At 42.9% G+C, this 19,121-nt stretch overlaps 1 long non-coding RNA gene across 2 annotated transcripts; it reads left to right on the plus strand.

Moving 5' to 3' along the window:
• Window positions 1-473: 473 nt before the first annotated feature.
• LOC109550889 (uncharacterized) lies at window positions 474-17,555 on the plus strand. Of its 2 annotated transcripts, XR_002177577.3 has the most exons (4): window positions 474-614; window positions 6,438-6,583; window positions 9,555-9,697; window positions 13,944-17,555. It is a non-coding gene; the product is annotated as an uncharacterized lncRNA (long non-coding RNA). The 2 variants fall into 2 exon arrangements; XR_002177576.3 differs by lacking the exon at window positions 13,944-17,555 and having other exon boundaries at window positions 9,555-10,825.
• The last annotated feature ends 1,566 nt before the right edge of the window (window positions 17,556-19,121 follow it).

Here is a 19,121-nt window from a genome sequence, read left to right on the forward strand (position 1 = left end):
TTCTATCTTCCTTGTTAAGCCTTCAATGTCATCCTCATTTCTATATAAGGATAGGATCTTCAGGGCTATGCTGTTACATCATGTTCTTTCATAAGCATCAAGAAAATCATGGCGAAGGCTTTGATCTGGCTGAAATGTGTAAACTGGTGATTTCTCTCTTTCTAGCCCATCTTCTTTTCTGAATCACAAGAATAATTTGAAACTCCCTATATGTGTCATTGGTACAATGTTAAGTAGCATCTAGATTTCAATGACCATTATTTGTCATGGTCAGGACTTTATTGAGGATGGAGTTGGTGAGGCACTTAGGCTCTCAGTGGTTCCTCACTAGGAAGATTCAAGGACTCAGCCCAATGAGTACATTCTGTTTGTTTCTGGCTGACTTTCCTTGTCAGGTGAGCTAAAGGTCAACTATTTATTAAGGTGGAGCAACAGCGAGGTGAGCCTTGGCTGAGTCATAGCTTGGGAGTTGGAGCACCTTGAAGCTGGCGGTGGTTGGGTCCAAGTAAATTTGATTTATTTCCCACTGTTGCTGTTTTCAAAAGCATGAGGACGACAGGGAGAGGAGATGAGAATCAAGAGGAGACAAAGCAGGGGAGGAGAAAGGGAAAAAGGTAAGGAGGAAAGAGAGACAAGAAGGAAACAGAACTGTCCGAGTGCCCTTCGTACGCCAGGAGCCATCTTACGCATCTCACACTATTATCTTGTTTGTTCCTTAAAACCAGCCTGTAGAGCAGCTATGACTCATGTTTGTCCAATATCTGTTTTGGGCCACACGCTGTGCTGTAGGCGTGGTGATGTCATGATGAATACTTCCTTCACATCTGCCTGAACACGAGGAGTTGACAGTCTAGTAGGGGATTCTGATGTTGAGATAGTTTCCATTCAGGGGCCTTGGGTATGTATAAAGGACAATGAAGGTTTTTTAGGCGGGAGTAATCTATGCCACCTGGGGAAGGAGGTCTGGAAAGAATAAGGTGAATGTGGGGAGGGCCTTCTAGGTGGAGGGAGCAGTATATGCAGACTCATGAAGGCGTAGAAGATCGTTATGTGGCTGGAACGCAGGGAGTGAGGAGAGGAGTGGTTTGATCATGGTGGGCCTTCTAGGCCCCCCCAACAAGTTTGGGTTTCATCCTGAGGGGGAGATACCTTAGCAGAGAAGTAAGTTGATGAAATTTGTCTTTTAGGTAAGTTCCTTTGACAGTATTGCAGAGAATGAGTTGGAAGGAGTTGAGGGTGAAGCCTGGGAGACCCCAGAGAGGATAAAAACAGTCTAGATGCAGGGTGATAAATACCTAAACAGGACAAATTGATGGTGAGAAAAAGCCATGGACTCAATCAAGTAAATACTATAACGTAATAGAATGTAATGATTGATTGGATGACGGAGGGGAGGATGAGGGAAATTGAGGATAACCTCGAGCTACTGGGTAGGGTGATTGGGATCTTGATAGGTCCACTACCTAGTGCTGGAAATTAGTGTTAGAGATCGGTCCGGGCAAACACCCCTTTCTGCCTCACTATTGAAGTTGCCAAGGAAGCAGCAGCAGCAAACTCGTTCCTGTTGGAACCAGTGTTGGGGATGGAGCATGCAGATGAGGGTCTCGCTCCTCCTCTTCTGAATCCAAATATTGGAGTCCCAATATAGATGTGGGAGAAAGCTGGCCAAGTCAACTTGCCCATCCAGCCATAGGCACAAGTGAGGTAGAAAAGCAAGAGAGGGGAAGAATACACAGACTTTTAATTTATAGTAATTTCAGGCCATCAGTAAACGTGGCTCAGTCTATGTCTTGGATTGAGATCAATCTGTTTTACAGCTCTTCCGCTTTGAGTGGGGTGGATGGAAAAGTAGGAGGTAAATGAAAAAAAAAAGGGGCAAAAATTTCCTTTCTATGTATCCCGGAGAAGAAGTATAGAAGGAGAAATAGGCTTGGGACAGGGAGATGATAATCATTTCATTTTGGACATGCTGAGTCTAAGATGACTCTAGAAAATCCAGGTGGTTACGTACAATACAAAGTCAAAAATAGGATTCTGGAGCTCAGGAGGGAGGTCTGGGCTAGAGTAATGGGTTATGGCATTTTCAACAAATGGTAAAGTCTTGTCTGTGGTTGACAACAGGGCACAAAGAATGACGAGCATTGGGAACACTGGGAATTAAGGGACAAGTGAGGAAAATGAGCTCATGATGGTGAGTGATGAGAAATTAATAGTTAGGAGGAAAACCTGGGGAGTGTGAGGTCTGGGAAGCTACAGGAAGAAAGTGTCTCTAGAAAGGGTTATTAATAAGGTATAAGGACAGGTAAGGAGAATGACCTGAGACAGCTACAAAGAGAAACTGGAGAGAGAGAAGAAGCAGGATGAGTAAAAGGAAAGCATTTTCCAGCTGCCCCGAGAGTACACCTGAGAATGGAAACACCATCCATCATTAATCATGGAGCCCGTTTCCATGGAAATGCCACTTTCTTCAGCAATGGTCTGTAGTCAGGTTACAGCATTGGCCCAGGATTGGGGATCTGATGGGTGGATGTGGTGAAAGGGCAAAAGGACTGGAGCTGAAAATGATGGGTTCAAGTTCAAAAGGAAAGGAACAAGTTTCAGGTGAGCTTGAGAGACTGTATCTAACTGCAGGGTTCCAGAGACTCTCCTGGGATCTCTGTAGAATAAAAGAGTAGACTTAGAAGAAGAGAGGTAGTGGAAAGCAGGAAGGCGAGGAGATGGTGGGTGTAGACCGAAGTGTTAGAGTTTGACCAGTTATTAGATGAGAACTACCCCGGGAGAGCAGGTGGCTTTCTTCAGTTGAGGGAAATTCCTGGAGAACAGCACAGCTAAGAGCCATCAGTAGCCCATGCTCTCAGCAGCTCAGGGAATAAGTGCCTTGTTCCCTAAGTGGGAAACCTGGATGGTACATCATGGCATCTGCTACAACAAAACGGGAACATACTGTGTCTCCTCACTTATTCAAATCTGCTTTTTTCCAAAGATGTTCAAAGATTCCAACCATCATAAAGACAGTTTTTTTTCATACACTGCCCACCACACTGCTTGTTACATTTATTATAGGTTATTTCATATTTTGTGTTGGAATGTTGAATGAGACATTTTCCCATTGTATTCTCTAGCTGGTTATTCCTACTGTGTAAAAACAGTGTATATGGGTTACTGTATTTATTTTTTTATTTATTTATATTTTTTCAGCTTTATTGAGGCATAACTGATACACAATGAATTGCATATATTGAAAGTGATACATGGGAATTCACTGGTGGTCCAATGGTTAGGACTCCACGCATTCACTGCCTAGGGCCCAAGTTCAATCCCTGGTCGGGGAACTAAGATCCCGCAAGTTGCACGGCCAAAAGAAAAAAAAAGTGATGCTTAGATGAGTTTTGACATAAGTATACATTTATAAAAACATCTCCACAAGTATCACCCCCAAAAGCTTCCTTATATGTCCCTTTGTCTTCCACTGGCCCAAGGCAACCACTCATCTGCTTTCTGGCACTATAGTTTGCATTTTCTAGAATTTTAAATTAATGGAATCCTACAGTATGTACCCTTTCTTGCTTGTCTGCTCAGCATAATTATTTGGAAATTCATCCATGTTGTTTTGTGTATCAATAGTTCGTTTCTTCTTATTGCTATCTAGTATTCTATCATGTGGATAGACCACAATCTGTTTATCCATTTACCTGCTGGTGGAAATTTGCTTATTGTTCTCAGTTTTTGGCAATTACACATAAAGGTGCTATGAATATCTACGTACAAGTCTTTGTGTGGACACGTGATTTCTTTTCTCCTGAGTAAATATCTACAAATGGAATGGCTGGGTCCTGTGGGAGGGATGTGTTTAACTTTTTTAGCAAACTGTCCAACAGTTTTCCAAACAATTTTCAAAATGATCGTGTCATTTTACATTCCCACTAGTGGTAAATGAGAGCTCCAGTTCTACCATAACCTTTGCCAATCTTCAGTGTGGTTTAAATTTTAGCCATTCTAATAGGTATGGATTCGTATATTATTGTGGTTTTAGTTTGTGTTTCCTTAGTGGCCAATGATGTTGAAAAGCTTCTCATGTATTTATTGTATTTATTTTTACCAGATAGCCAACTGAACTATTTCTAAAATACCTTTGTTGAATTAATTGGGTTTTCTAGGTCCACAAATAAATCACATGCAAGTAATGATATTTATTTCCTTCAATAATGATGTCCCAATTCCTTTTTTTCTTTGTCTTATTTCATTGGTGACAACATAAATAATAGTAGTATCTTTGTCTTTTCCCTGACTCTGACAGAGTCAGTTTCATATTAAAAGTTGATATTTACTGAGCTTCCCTGGTGGCGCAGTGGTTGAGAGTCTGCCTGCCAATGCAGGGGATACGGGTTCGTGCCCCGGTCCGGGAAGATCCCACATGCCGCGGAGCGGCTGGGCCCGTGAGCCGTGGCCGCTGAGCCTGCGAGTCCAGAGCCTGTGCTCCGCAATGGGAGAGGCCACAGCAGTGAGAGGCCCGCGTACCGCAAAAAAAAAAAAAAAAAAAAGTTGATATTTACATTAGAACGTTTAATTCTTTACATACACTTGTATTCCATCTTTATTTGCTAAGATTATGTTAAGAAGTTTACAATTATTTAAATAATTACATAAGTTTCTCTTTTTCCCCTTTTAGATATAAAAATGGAATCAAACTCTATACAGTATTTTCTAATTTTTTGTGGGCTTTTATGATGAGCATCTTCCCATGCATTTAATATCATTTCATATCATTATGATTGAAGGCTGCATAATATTTTATTTTATAGAGGTACCATAATTTAGTTAGCTAGACTTCTATTATAGGACATTTAGGTTATTTATACTTCTTCTTTTGCTATTATAAATTTTGTTGAGATAACTATTCTTGTATTTAAATTTTGGTGTACATCTAGTCCTATTAACATAGGCTAAAATTTCTAGTTTGCAATGCTACATCAGAGTCTGAACATTTTAAGGCTTTTGATATTTACAAGGAAATCTCTCTCAAGAAAGCTAGTAGCCATTTATACGCTTACCAACATTCTAATCTGTTGCAGCAATTAGATAGATGACCAATGCAGCCTCTGTCATTTTCGTTTGCCTTGGATTACTCTGAGTTCTTTAAATGTGTATTTATTTTTTGTTTTCTACTTTAGTGCTTTATTCCCTTTACTTTCTGTCTTCTGTTATATGTATAGTTGATCCACATTATTTGAGGATTCTGTATTTGTGAATTTACCCATTAACTGGAATTTATTTGTAACCTCAAAATCTACACACATGGCATTTTTGCAATCGTATACAGACACGTGCAAACAGTGGAGAATTTCAGTTGCTCGAAATACATGTTCCTTGCTGAGGTCAATCCAGGGAATGCTCTGCCTTCTTGGTTCAGCTCTGATTGTAACAAGCATCCTTTGTGTGGTCTATTAGTGCCATCAAGTTTTTGCATTTCTGTGCCTTTTGTTGGTGATTTCATCATTCAGATGGTCCCCAAGCCTATTGCTGAAGCTCTTCTAAGCACAAGAAAGCTGCGATGTGTCTTTTGGAGAAAATATGTGCAGTAGATAAGCTTTGTTCAGGCATGAGCTATATATAGTGCTGTTGACTGTAAGTTCAATGTTAGTGAATCAACAGTATATATTAAATACCTCATTTTATTATGCTTCACTTTATTGCACTTTGCAGATACCATGTTTTTTTTACAAAGTGAAGGTTTGTGGCAACCTTGCACAGTGGAGCAGGTCTACTGACACCATTTTTCCAACAGCGTTTGTTCGCTTTGTGTCTCTATGTCACATTTTGGTGATTCTTGAAATATTTCAGACTTTTTCATTATAATTATAATTGTTATGAGGGTCTGTAATCAGTGATCTTTGATGTTACTACTATAACTTGTTGAAGTATCTGCGAAGTGCAGTAAAGTGAAGCACAATAAAATGAGGTATGCCTGTATTTAATATATATTGTTGAAGGCTTGGTTGATAGTTAGCATTTTTTAGCAACGAAACATTTTTAAATCAAGGTGGGTACATGGTTTTTTAGAGATTATGCTATTCTACACCTAATAGACAACAGGAGAGTGTATCCATATCTGTTATATGCACTGAGAAACCAAAAAATTCATGTGACTTGCCTTATTGAGATAATGGCTTTATTACGGTGGTCTGGAATCAAACATACAATATCTCCTAGGTGTGCTTGTAAAGTGTCTTTAAACAGAAAACATAGAAAATAAAGTTGTGTATTGACCAGTTGATGAAAATGTTGTGTCCAGAAACTCAAAGGAACATAACCCTGTATTTCCCGTAGGAGCAATGGCTCAGCATTTGGTAATTCAGTGCTCAGGGGGGCTTTATAGACTATAACTATTGTATATAATGAGAATTGACTGTACTATGTTTTCTGTGGTTTTTCTTCAGTGATTTAGAAGATTTGCTTCAGCTCATCATCATCTTCACTCCCTTCTGAACACTTGCTTCTCAAAATCCCTTACCATCAGGCTTCCAGTTTAGGTTCTGCCAGTGAGAAGTACCCGTGTGAGATTAAGACGGTGGAAGAGAAGAAGGTACGTCTTCCTCCTCCAGCAGGGTAGACAGACACATGGGCAGACGGTGGCGTCCTGGTTTCTGTGTCACACGAGGGCTGCAGCAGCTTCACACTGAGATCTCACATGGTGCCTGCTTTGGTGCTTCAGGGAGCTGAGTTGATTGAATGGCAACTTCCTGCAACTTCTGCATAGAATTTCCCAACACTCAACCAGTTTTCCCTGACCTCTGCTTGCTTAGATCTTCCAACCATTCTGTAAGCACCCAGTTCCCTGTATTGCATTCCTCATTTGAGATACTAGTTTCTGTTTTCTTGACTGAAGCCTGACTAATACAGTATTGATACTAGACAAGGTGTGCCTTCTCTGTGAAGGAAGAAGGAAGCACAATTATTTTGAATACCAGAGTGCTAGTGCCAAGCAGAATCCACATGCTCTTTTTTTCTTGAGCACACAGCTAAGCGATATCACTCACTTTCCTTGCATCTAGGCGGGGCCTTGTGAGAAGAACCCTTCCCTACTCCCTCCCCACTGCCTGCACTGGAGCCATAAGCAAGAAATACATTTTACTCTGATATATCACTAAGATTGAGGGATTTTTTTCTTTTTTTTCTTTTTGGCCCCAATATGTGGATCTTAGTTCCCTGGCCAGGGATTGAACCCAGGCCACGGCAGTGAAAGCAGCAAGTCCTAACCATTGGACCACCAGGGAATTCCCAGATTGAAGGATTCTTTGTTTTAGCAGTTAGCCTACTCTAATACAAATGGTATTTTTTTTTTTTAACTTTTTGACTGTGTTGGGTCTTCGTTGCTGCACGGGGCCTTTCTCTAGTTGCGACGAGCAGGGGCTACTCTTCGTTGTGGTGCACGGGCTTCTCACTGCGGTGGCTTCTCTTGTTGTGGAGCATGGGCTCTACGCATGCAGGCTTCAATAGTTGTGGCACGCAGGCTCAGTAGTTGTGGCTCGTGGGCTTAGTTGCCTCATGGCATGTGGGATCTTCCCAGACCAGGACTCGAACCTGTGTCCCCTGAATTGGCAGACTGATTCTTAACCACTGCACCACTAGGGAAGTCCCCTACAAATGGTATTTTAATATAGTACTGGTGCCTACTTCCTATATATCTAAAAATATCCTTCACTCATAATTCTATTATCACCAATGACAAGAATGAAACAGTACTTATTGATTCCCTCCTAAGTAAGATGAAAAACTCACCATGCTTTTACTTCCATCTACTTTCACTCCTACCTGTCTTTGTTGGTATAATCTGGAATTGCATTGAGGTTATAATTAATTATTTTTTTGACATTTGCATTCTATCTTATAATCACATGTTCAATAATTATTAGGCTTTATTCAACACAGAACAGGTTTTAATGTTCACTAGGCATCCTTTCACAGCACAAATTAACCCTGTTGAGTTCTTTATTTGCTGTGTGTGTTGGTTTCTGTAAAAAGCCTTTTGGTACCTGACTTAAGAAAGATCTATAGAGAAGATACACTTTCTGAGTCCTTGAATAGCTGAGACAATGTGTCTTGGTTGTTTTTGATACAGGACTTGACTGAGTCCATAATCTTGATTAACTACCTTATTCCCTCAAAACTGTAATAGTTGGCACATGTTCTTTATCATTTAAGATGGTTTTATGGGAAAAGTTTGAAGTAGATGGGCTTGCTTTGCTTTTAGGTTACATTTCCCTCTTCCTCAAATGCTTTATAAGTTCTTTATTCTGTCATCTTGATATTTACCAATTCTATCACATGTACCTATAGGTGGGTTTTTTGTCATTAACTTTGCTTGGTACTCAGTGAGCCCCTTTGAAATGTTGATACTTTTGCCAGATACACTGCTAAGTGCTCTGTATGTATGACATTATGACAACCCTATGACGAGATAGCTATTACCCCTCCCAATTTGCAGATGATGAAACTGAGGTTCAAGGACTCATAAGAGGTCCAACAACAGAACTGAGATAGGAACTTAGGTCTACTTCACTCCAGGATCTGAGGTTTTAGTCACTATACCATGCAATTTCTTTCAAAGGAAAAAAACTCTTTTATTGTATAATATCTAGCATTCTGCTTCTGTTGCCGCAGTTCCTGATTCTTTTTCAGAGATAAGACATAATAATCGCCCATATAGTGGGTCTCTCTTGTTTAGTCTTTATATCTGCTAGTTTTCATTTTGTCATCCTTTTCTTTTATGTTATCATAGAGCTTAGCAAAATGATTCTTATTTTAAGATTGAGATATAATCAACCCACAACGTATTAGTTACAGGTGTACAACATAATGATTCTATATTTAAATATATTGTGAAATGATCGCCATAATAAGTGTAGTTAACATCCATCACCAGAGTTACAAATTTTCTGCTTTTTTTTAACTTTTAGAACCTACTCTCTTAGGCAAACATTATTTATATTTGGATTATGTTTTCTTCACTTTTTGCCTGCTCTTTCCTGATTCTAATGCAGATTTAATCTTTTAAATTGAATATTTAACTTTTCATTTTTCCCTCCCCATCAATTTCCTTTTCTATTTCTCTGCCTTTTAGCCAGATCCACTGACATCTCAATTCCTCTTCGTTTTTGCTAAAATCTTGTTTTACAGTCTGTTTTCTAGCATTTTTCTCCTGTCTCTGTATTATATAGTGCTCCAGAGTCTGCTCTTCCTCTGCATCTTGGAGTACTGCGCTCTCCATCTTTCATGTCTCAGGATATTTTCATAGATACCGTGGAGCTTGTAGTCCCTTCAATGGCCCATTAAAGGCAGGAGGTCTGCCCAGTACCCTTAGTTTCCCGTAAACAATCAGAATGGATACTATTAGAATACTCCTGTCAAATCTCATGGTAGGATCCTGTCAACATAAGTTTACATTACTGGTTTAGCAGTACCTTATTCTGAGGATGAAATAAAGACAGTTGATATAGAGGTTGGTGCGGGACATGAAGGGAAGATTTCATTTTGTGCCATTTCTTTTGTCACAGGGTCATCTTTTGGACCTGACTCTCTGTTTAGGCCAGCCTCAATACCTGCAGTTTTACTTGGTAAGTTTGTGATGCTGCGCTCTTGGAAGGAGAACGTGAGCCATTGGCGTGGATAATGGGGGCAGCAGGACAGACCATTTGTGGTAGGTGGTAGCTGATCTCCTATTTCATGTTGTTACCCGGAGAATTGGGGCTATGCCTTCCTCATACAGAAGAATAGCACTGGGACCCAGACAGCTGGTCCTAAGCATAACAGAATCCCACCCCCTCCAGCAATGGCTCAGCCAGGACGGGCCCACACAGCTTCAGAACAGTCGGTTTAATGGCTCTGCAGCCACTCCCATGCCAGCAAACAACAGGGTGATACTGTGACCTCTAAGATTTGGAGCTCATGCCAGATGGTGTATTATGGCTCCACCCCGGGACTCCCATTTCTAGTGTGTCACCCCTCCTCCCTCTACAGGACCCAGCCCCAGCCAGTCATAGGATGCTGTTGAGCTATCAGATGAATTTAATTGAAGCTGGAGAAGTACAACTTCCTACCCCACCTGTGTTGTGTCTTTATAATACAACATGGTTATCTGTGAGGAATGCAGACATTCCCCAGCCTAGAATGGAATTCACATCTCTCTCTCTCTTCCTGTTTCATTCCTTCTGTCACCTACATTCCTGACCTGCCGAATGCTTATTGGACTTAACCACTCTCTATTAGCATTGCAAATGGTAGTCATGTTGATGGTGAAGCAGGAGGCACTGGTACCCTTGCTCCCAAATGTCAGAACCCTTGGCCTGATGTTGGCATCTGCAGCATGGACAGCAACACTGGCCCAGGATGTCTTTTGTTTGCCCTTTTATTTATTTATTTTTTATCGTATAGTTTCTTTTTCTTTGAATTTTATTTTATTTATTTTTGTATACAGCAGGTTCTTATTAGTTAGCCATTTTTATACATATCAGTGTATATATGTCAATCCCAATCTCCCTTTTAGATCCACTCTCTACCGCGCGCTATGGCCGGGGGTGGGGAGGCAGTTGAGCCACGTGGTCTCCTTCAGTGGCGTGCTGGAGCCTCAAAAGCTGATTATGTGCATCTGTTCCTAGCTCCATGTTTGGTGACCATGGCAGGAGTATTTACACCATGGAAATCATCAAACACTACCAATAAGCACATACACACACACACACACACACACACACACACACAGACTTCAGAGCTTGTTGTTAAATGTTTATTGACCAGCACACCACTGTGGCTATACCAGAATACAGATAGACTCCCTTGCCCTTTGGCTTCTGGTTGGGTTGGCAATTGGGAGGCCCCTGCAGGGGACTGAAGGATGAGAAGAGAGCGCGGTCAGAGTATCCTTTCTCCTGCCTCCATTCCTCACAGGTTCCCACAGATTGGCTGCATCCCTTTACAAAGGTGATAGCTGCTGTCAGGCACCCACTCCATGCATGTACCTTCTCTAGAATCCAGATATTTCTTCTCCTTCCCTCTTCAAGTCTCTGAGTGGTACTGGCTCCAGGTAATGGATCATCTCTCTCTGGCTTCCATATACCAAGAGTGCCCTCATTATACTCTCCTCTAATAAGCCATTGGAGTGTGGGTCACTTGTTCCTCCTGTGACCCTGACTAATAGGGAACCTAAATCACATTGCTGTGCAGAGCTGCTTACCTGTTTCCTGGGTGCATCCCTGGGGCTCTGTTTACATAGCAGTTTCCAGGAGCAGTGGTTTTCAGACTCTTTAGAGCCTTGCTTGGGATGTGTTCTTCCAATGAAATCTTACCTCAGAACTCAACATACATATCCTCCTTGACTTACAACATGGTTACATCCTGATAAACACATGGTAAGTTGAAAATATAGTAGGTCAAAAATGCATTTAATACACCTAACTTACTAGACATCCTAGCTTAGCCCAGCCTACCTTAAACATGCTCAGAACACTTACCTTAGCCTACAGTTTGGCAAAATCACCTAACACAAAGCCTGTTTTATAGTAAAGTGTTGACTATCTCATGTAATTTATTGAATACTGCACTGAGAGTGAAAAATAGGATGGTTGTAAGTGTATCAGTTGTTTACCCTCATGATCGCATGGCTGACTAAAAGCTGTGGCTTGCTGGCTGCCCAGCATCACAGAAAAGTATGGTGCCACATATATACAATGGAATATTACTCAGCCATGAAAAGAAATGAAACTGAGTTATTTGTAGTGAGGTGGATGGACCTAGAGATTGTCATACAGAGTGAAGTAAGTCAGAAAGAGAAAAACAAATACCGTATGCTAACACATATATATGGAATCTAAAAAAAAAAAAGGTTCTGAAGAACATAGGGGCAGGACAGGAATAAAGATGCAAACGTAGAGAATGGACTTGAGGACATGGGGAGGGGGAAGGGTAAGCTGCGACGAAGTGAGAGAGTGGCATGGTCATATATACACTACCAAATGTAAAATAGATAGCTAGTGGGAAGCAGCTGCATAGCACAGGGAGATCAGCTTGGTGCTTTGTGATCACCTAGAGGGGTGGGATAGGGAGGGTGGGAGGGAGACGTAAGAGGGAGGAGATATGGGGACATATGTGTATATATAGCTGATTCACTTTGTTATACAGCAGAAACTAACACAACATTGTAAAGCAATTATACTCCAATAAAGATGTTTTAAAAAAAAGAAAGAGGGCTTCCCTGGTGGCGCAGTGGTTGAGAATCTGCCTGCCAATGCAGGGGACACGGGTTCGAGCCCTGGTCTGGGAGGATCCCACATGCGGCGGAGCAGCTGGGCCCGCGAGCCACAATTACTGAGCCTGCGCGTCTGGAGCCTGTGCTCCGCAACAAGAGAGGCCGCGATAGTGAGAGGCCTGTGCACCACAATGAAGAGTGGCCCCCGCTTGCCACAACTAGAGAAAGCCCTCGCACAGAAACGAAGACCCAACACAGCCATAAATAAATAATAATTTTTTAAAAAAAGAAAGAAAAGAAAATTATGGTGCCCCACATCCCTAGCCAGGAAGAGCTGAAAATTCAAAATCTTAAGTATGGTTTCTACTGAGTGCGTATTGCTTCTGCAGCATCATTAAGCGCGAAAAATTGTTAAGTCGGGGACTCTGTCTATAGACAGTAGATAAATAAAGATTCCTGCCTTAAGTGGGGCAAAGGGCTACCTGCTCACCATCCTCCACCGTCATCTCCCATGGCCACCATGGATATGGATACCCTTCACAGGAACCTGCGAGGACCCAAGAAGCACAATTTAAATACCACATGCCTAAAAGAGAGAGAGCATAGCTTGTATTTCCTGGGCACCTAGAGAGATGGGGGTAAACCGCAGGCTTATTTTCAAGCTACCATCTATAGAGCACTTAACTGCATGCCGGACCTGTTCTAAGTGTTTTACATTGGTTAGTTCACTTAATCCTTACAGCAACCCTGGAGAAGTAAGTATCTTTATTACCCACCTTGTGCCAACAAGAGGACTAAAGCAGTGTGCTTAAATCAGGATCACACCGCTAGGATAGCTAGAGAATTTAGTTCCAGAACTTGTGGGCTTATGCACTCTGTATGTTCCCCCAAATCTGCTTTTGAGTGATAAGTGAGGAGCATTGGAATCCAGGCAGTTAGAAAAAACTCACAGCCTCAGAATCCAGCCTGAGCAGCCCTCAGCGCTCCATTGATATCCTGGATGACTCCGCCCAACTTCCACGTCTGACAGCTCAGTTATAGACAGTCCCTAACGTAGAAGGAGTAAAGTGCTGCCCCTTGGCTATTTTAATCCCTCAGCTGGTGACACATTATGTGTTGAAATAACCAGTGAAATGATGCAAAGGCTGTTTTTTCTAAGGCTCTTAAAATTCTGATTGGTAGGGTTAATTGCTACAACCTTGGCTCTGAATATCTCCCCACTGTTCTTTCACCCCAGTCCGGATGCAGGAAGAAAGCACTGAGCTTCCCAGGCTGCTGCAGGCTTGAGGGCTGGTCTTCCCGAGAACAGTGCAAATTTGAGGACTTTGAACCACACACTCAGGGACAGAACCATCAATATCTGGAATGTTTTTTCTCTGAAATTTTGATAGCACCTCCAATCAGAAATGTAAAAAAAAAAAAAAAAAAAAGTAATAAAAGCCAAGCAGGAATTCCCTTGCGGTCCAGTGGTTAGGACTCTGCCCTTCCACTGCAGGGGCCACAGGTTCCATCGCCGGTCGGGGATCTCAGATCCCACATGCTGCGTGGCTTGGCAAAAAATAAAAAAAAATTAAAAATTAAAGCCAAGCAAACCCCGCACAACTTGTGGGTTGTATAGAAGTCTCAAATTTCTGATCTGCCATACGTGTGGGAGTGATGTCAAATGTTGTTTTTAAAAACACTTTATCCATTTCTCAATTAGGAGTCCTCAAAGATGTCAAGAGACCAAGAATATTTGAACAGTATAAAAGCCTAGTTCCTTCACCTATTTCTTCTTTCCTTGGGTAGAAAAATAAACTATTATTTGAATTATTGGGAGAAGCTGATAGGAAAGGCTTGGCTTTTATTAAAGAGCAGAAGTGAATTATTAAGTCACATGAGGGTTGAAAGTACAGTCTGTGTCATACCCTAAATATTTGGAACTCTAGAGCCCAGCCTGCACGTTTCCTGGGAGCACGACTGGCTTCACAGTTTCTGGGGCTTGGTGCCAGATGAACATGGAAGGGCCCTTGCTCAAAATTACTTAGAACTTTAAGACGGCACCACCAGAGCTTCAGACTAAGTGCAGGGTTGGTCTGGGCGAGGAGCCCTTTGTGGACGTCCCTGGAGCTCGCCCTGCCTGTGTGCAGTGACCCATACTGAGTCCTGGGAGGATGGGAAAGGTAAGCCTCCTTCTCTACCAATGGAGGCCCAGGAAAGAAGCAATCGTGTGCTCCAACTCACACTCAAGAAGGCTGGAGTCAGACCACTGCTCCCAATCACCCCTTCTTTCAAGCTTGTGTTGGAATAAGAATCTCATCCAAGGGCTTCCCTGGTGGTGCAGTGGTTAAGAATCCGCTTGCCAATGCAGGGGACGTGGGTTTGAGCCCTGATCCGGGAAGATCCCACACTCCGTGGAGCAACTAAGCCCATGCGCCACAACTACTGAGCCTGCGCTCTAGAGCCTGCGAGCCACAACTACTGAGCCCACGTGCCACAACTACTGAAGCTGGGGAGCCTAGAGCCCATGCTCCACAACAAGAGAGGCCACTGCAACGAGAAGCCCGCACACCACAATGAAGAGTAGCCCCCCCTCACTGCAACTAGAGAAAGCCTGCACGCAGCAACGAAGACCCAATGCAGCCAAAATAAATAAATAAATAAAAAATAAAGTTCTTGGTGAGGACTTCCCTGGTGGTGCAGTGGTTAAGAATCCGCCTGCCAGTGCAGGGGACACGGGTTCAAGCCTTAGTCCAGGAAGACCCTACATGCCCAGGAAGATCCCACATGCCGTAGAGCAACTAAGCCTGTGCACCACAACTACTGAGCCTGCGCTCTAGAACCCGTGAGCCACAACTACTGAGCCCATGCCACAACTACTGAAGCCTGCATGCCTAGAGCCCGTGCTCTGCAACAAGAGAAGCCACCGCAATGAGAAGCCCGCGCACCACAACGAAGAGTAGCCCCTGCTCACCGCAACTAGAGAAAGCAATGAAGACCCAACACAGCCAAAAATAAACAAATTTATTAAAAAAAAATCCCATCCAAGACAAAGACAAATACCATATGATATCACTTATATGTGGAATATAAAATATGACACAAATGAACCTATGTATGAAACAAACAGAATCAGAGACATAGAGAATTGACTGGTGGTGGCCAAGGGGGAGGGGTGTGAGAGAAGGTAGGAATGGGAGTTTGGGGTTAGCAGATGCAAACTGGAATATATAGGATGGATAAACAACAAGGTCCTACTGTATAGCACCGGGAACTATATTTAATACCCTGTGATAAACCATAATGGAAAAGAATATGAAAAGCAATGTATATACATGTATAAATGAGTCATTTTGCTGTACAGCAGTAATTAACATAATATTGTAATTCAACTATACTTCAATAAAAAATAAATTAAAAAAAAAAAAGAATCCCATCCCCTACCCATTCAACCAGTATTTGTGTCACTATTGGATGAATCCCACTTTCTGGAGTAAAGAGGAGAGAATCAGTTCATGTTACACGTACATTACTTTTTTTAAAAATAAGCTTTATTTTTTAGTGCTAGGTTCACAGCAAAATTGAGAGGAAGGTACAGAGAGTTCCCATATACTTTCTGTTCTCACATATGCACAGCTTCCCCCATTACCAACATCCCCCACCAGGTGGTATATCTGTTATAACTGATGACCCTACACGGACACATCATTGTCAGCCAAAGTCTATAGTTTACATTAGGGTTTATTCTTGGGGTCATACATTCTGTAGGTTTGGAGAAATATATAATGTCATGTAACCACTATTATAGTATCACACGGAATAGTTTCACTGCCTGAAAAATCATCTGGGCTCCACCTATTCATTCCTCCTTCCTCTTTCTTTTTCTTTTTGGCTGTGACATGTGGCTTGCGGGATCTTAGTTCCCCGACCAGGGATTGAACCTGCGCCCACAGCAGTGAAAGCACAGAGTCCTAACCACTGAACCACCAGGGAATTCCCCCTCCTTCTTCTGAATGTTTTATACATTTTGTGTGTGTGTGCCATTTGTCAGTCTGGTGAAGTCTTTGGATATTTTCTCCCAAATAAGATTTTTAATGCATAAAATACAATAATAATTGAAGTACAAAAGGGAGTCGTATACTAAAGTTACGAAAACATTTAAAAACAAAATCGTTAGTAATATATTTGCTTCTTCATTAGCACATTAAATTCCTAGACCTGACAGCAAGTCTAACACCTACTATAATTTTCAAGTAGTGATGATGGGCATACATGATCATTTGAAATATCTGCAGTGATTCTGATGTGCAATGAAAGTATTAGTGACAGAGCTACAGGGTCTACTGAATACAACTGTGGTTTTATCCATTTATTTTTGGCCCATATTCATAAGGGAAGGAAATGCTAGATCTCAGAGAGAGGATGATGAGAATAAAGCTGTGATATATATTTTTTCCCACCCAACCTCTCACGCCCCAGGCTGGTATTAAGCGCTCGTCTGTCTGCTGGGACATAGCACACCAAGTTGCTCCCCTAAGAGCTGGCCCCTACCACACGGGCATTGGCTCAGGAGCAAACCGGTAAGGGAGGGGGGCGCTGGAAGGGTGGAAGGGAGAGAAGTTCTTCCGTTTCGCTCACCGTGTCTGCCAGCGTCCTGCCAACGATAGTGTTCCATCCTAGTAGTGGAAGGTGATTCTAGCAGTGGTTGGTTCCAGTTTCCAGTTGTTTCCACGCTCTCAGAACCAGCCTCCTGGTGTCCTCATGAGACACCACCCGCTGGGTACCATCCTCTTGGCTACCCAAACAATCAAACACTGGATAGCTTAAAACAACAGAGATGGATTGTCTCAGGTTCTGGAGGCTAGAAGTCTGAGATGAAGGGGTGGGCAGAGCCGAGCTCCCTCTGACAGCTCCAGAGGAGAAGGTTCCCTGCCTCTTCTGGCTTCTGGCGCTGCCTGCAATCCCGGTGTTCCTCAGCTCATAGATACATCATGGCTCCAGTCACGTGCGTGCCGTCTTCTCATTGTGTCTTCACATTGTCTTCCCTCCACGTATCTCTGTGTCCTCATCTCTTCTTTCTATAAGGCTATCATCATACTAGATTAGGACCCATTCTAATGACCTCCTTTTAACTTGATTACCTCTGTAAGGACCCACTTTCCAAATAAGGTCACATTCAGAGGTCCTGGGGGTTAGGTCTCCTATTTATTTATTTATTTATTTATTTATTTATTTATTTATTTATTTGCGGTACACGGGCCTCTCACTGTTGTGGCCTCTTCCATTGCGGAGCACAGGCTCCGGATGCGCAGGCTCAGCGGCCATGGCTCACGGGCCCAGCCGCTCCGCGGCATGTGGGATCTTCCCAGACTGGGGCACAAACCCGTGTCCCCTGTATCGGCAGGCGGACTCTCAACCACTGCGCCACCAGGGAAGCCCTCCAATATATATTTTTTGAGGGGACACAATTTAACCTATCACACCTCTTCTCAGGGGTCTGAGTCCCAGCTCCGTGGAAACCGTCTCCAAGCTTCTAGTTCCCCCATCCCCAGGTGGGGAGCTGTTTCCTACAGTTATTATTTCTGAGCTACCTAGTGTCTTCCAGTCCTCCAGGCTCTGATTAATCAATTCCTTACATTACATTCTCTCTGTTAAAATAACTGGTGTGGTTTCACTTTCCTGGCCAGACCTTGGCTGACTTAGACGACCCCTGAATCTTCAGTGTGGACCCCAGGTTAAGAGGATCTGATGTCTTAAATAGATATCCAGTAATTATCTCAAGAAAGAATCAGGAATTATAAGTGAGGAAATGAGACTTCCAAAATGTATACCCTTTTGTCTCGTTTAAATGTCTCAGTTGTTCCCTTATTGTATTCTTGTGTTAGATACTAGAAAATGAGATGGACCCAGGAGTTTGTCTTCAGAGGCAGTGAGAAAGGAGGAAGCTGTGTGTGTGGGGGGCAGGGGTGGGGAGGTCTTGGGTGAGAAGACCTAACCCCATGGGGTAGAGAAGAGGGGCAGCATTAAGAGAAAATGAAAGTCATTGAGTCCCTGGGACTGGGGCAGGGCGGAAAAGAAGAATATGGTAGCTGGGCCTGGGAACCAGTTCTGGGAATCCCACAGGGAAAAAAGCTTTGGTGCCCTTTAACCCAGTCTCTAGAAAGCTCTCCTAGGAAAATAATCCAAAAGAAAAAATATCTAAACCCCTTGACTTTTTCCCAGCCTGTCAGGCCTGTGGGTACAGACAAGGGTCCATTAACAGTGATGTCCATGGTCTTTGGCATCCTGGCCCACATGCGGAACTGGACGACTTCAAGCCTCTGCTTGGAGCCTGCCAATCAGTTCTCAGAGTCCCTTGCAAGGGTCTCATACGTGCTAAGGACCAGACCTGCTTCTGTTCTGCTCTTGCCTGTGTGTGGAAGTCCTCAGCCTGCAGGCCATGAGAGGGTGGTGCTTTGCTTCTGCCCCAGCTGTTCCACCCACATGAAAACGCTGCCTCTGGGCCATTTTCATGGACATGGCAAGCTCTGCCAATGTGCCCGGCTGTCCTTTTCACATCTGGACCAGGAAGTGACACTGCTTTGCCCTGGGTCTCACAGACCTTTCATCAAAAAGACGCTTTCGCCTTCTGCCTGTTCACCTCCTCTTTACGTAAGACCAGACCCAGTCCAGTCTTGGACTTCAGACACCAGTCACAAGTCCAGGCAGTCACCTGTGCTTTGACTGTCCCAGTATATCTCAGAGGTTCCCGTGACCTCGTCCTTGGGTTTGATTAATTTGCTAGAGCGACTCACAGAACTTGGAAAACCTGTTGACTCACTAGATCACTGGTTTATTATGAAAACTTATCACTCAGCAAGAGCCAGATGGAGGAGATGCGTAGGACAAGAAATGGGGGAAA

The sequence above is a fragment of the Tursiops truncatus genome, chromosome 6 (genome assembly GCF_011762595.2).
Source record: "Tursiops truncatus isolate mTurTru1 chromosome 6, mTurTru1.mat.Y, whole genome shotgun sequence".
Taxonomy (NCBI): Eukaryota; Metazoa; Chordata; class Mammalia; order Artiodactyla; family Delphinidae; genus Tursiops; species Tursiops truncatus.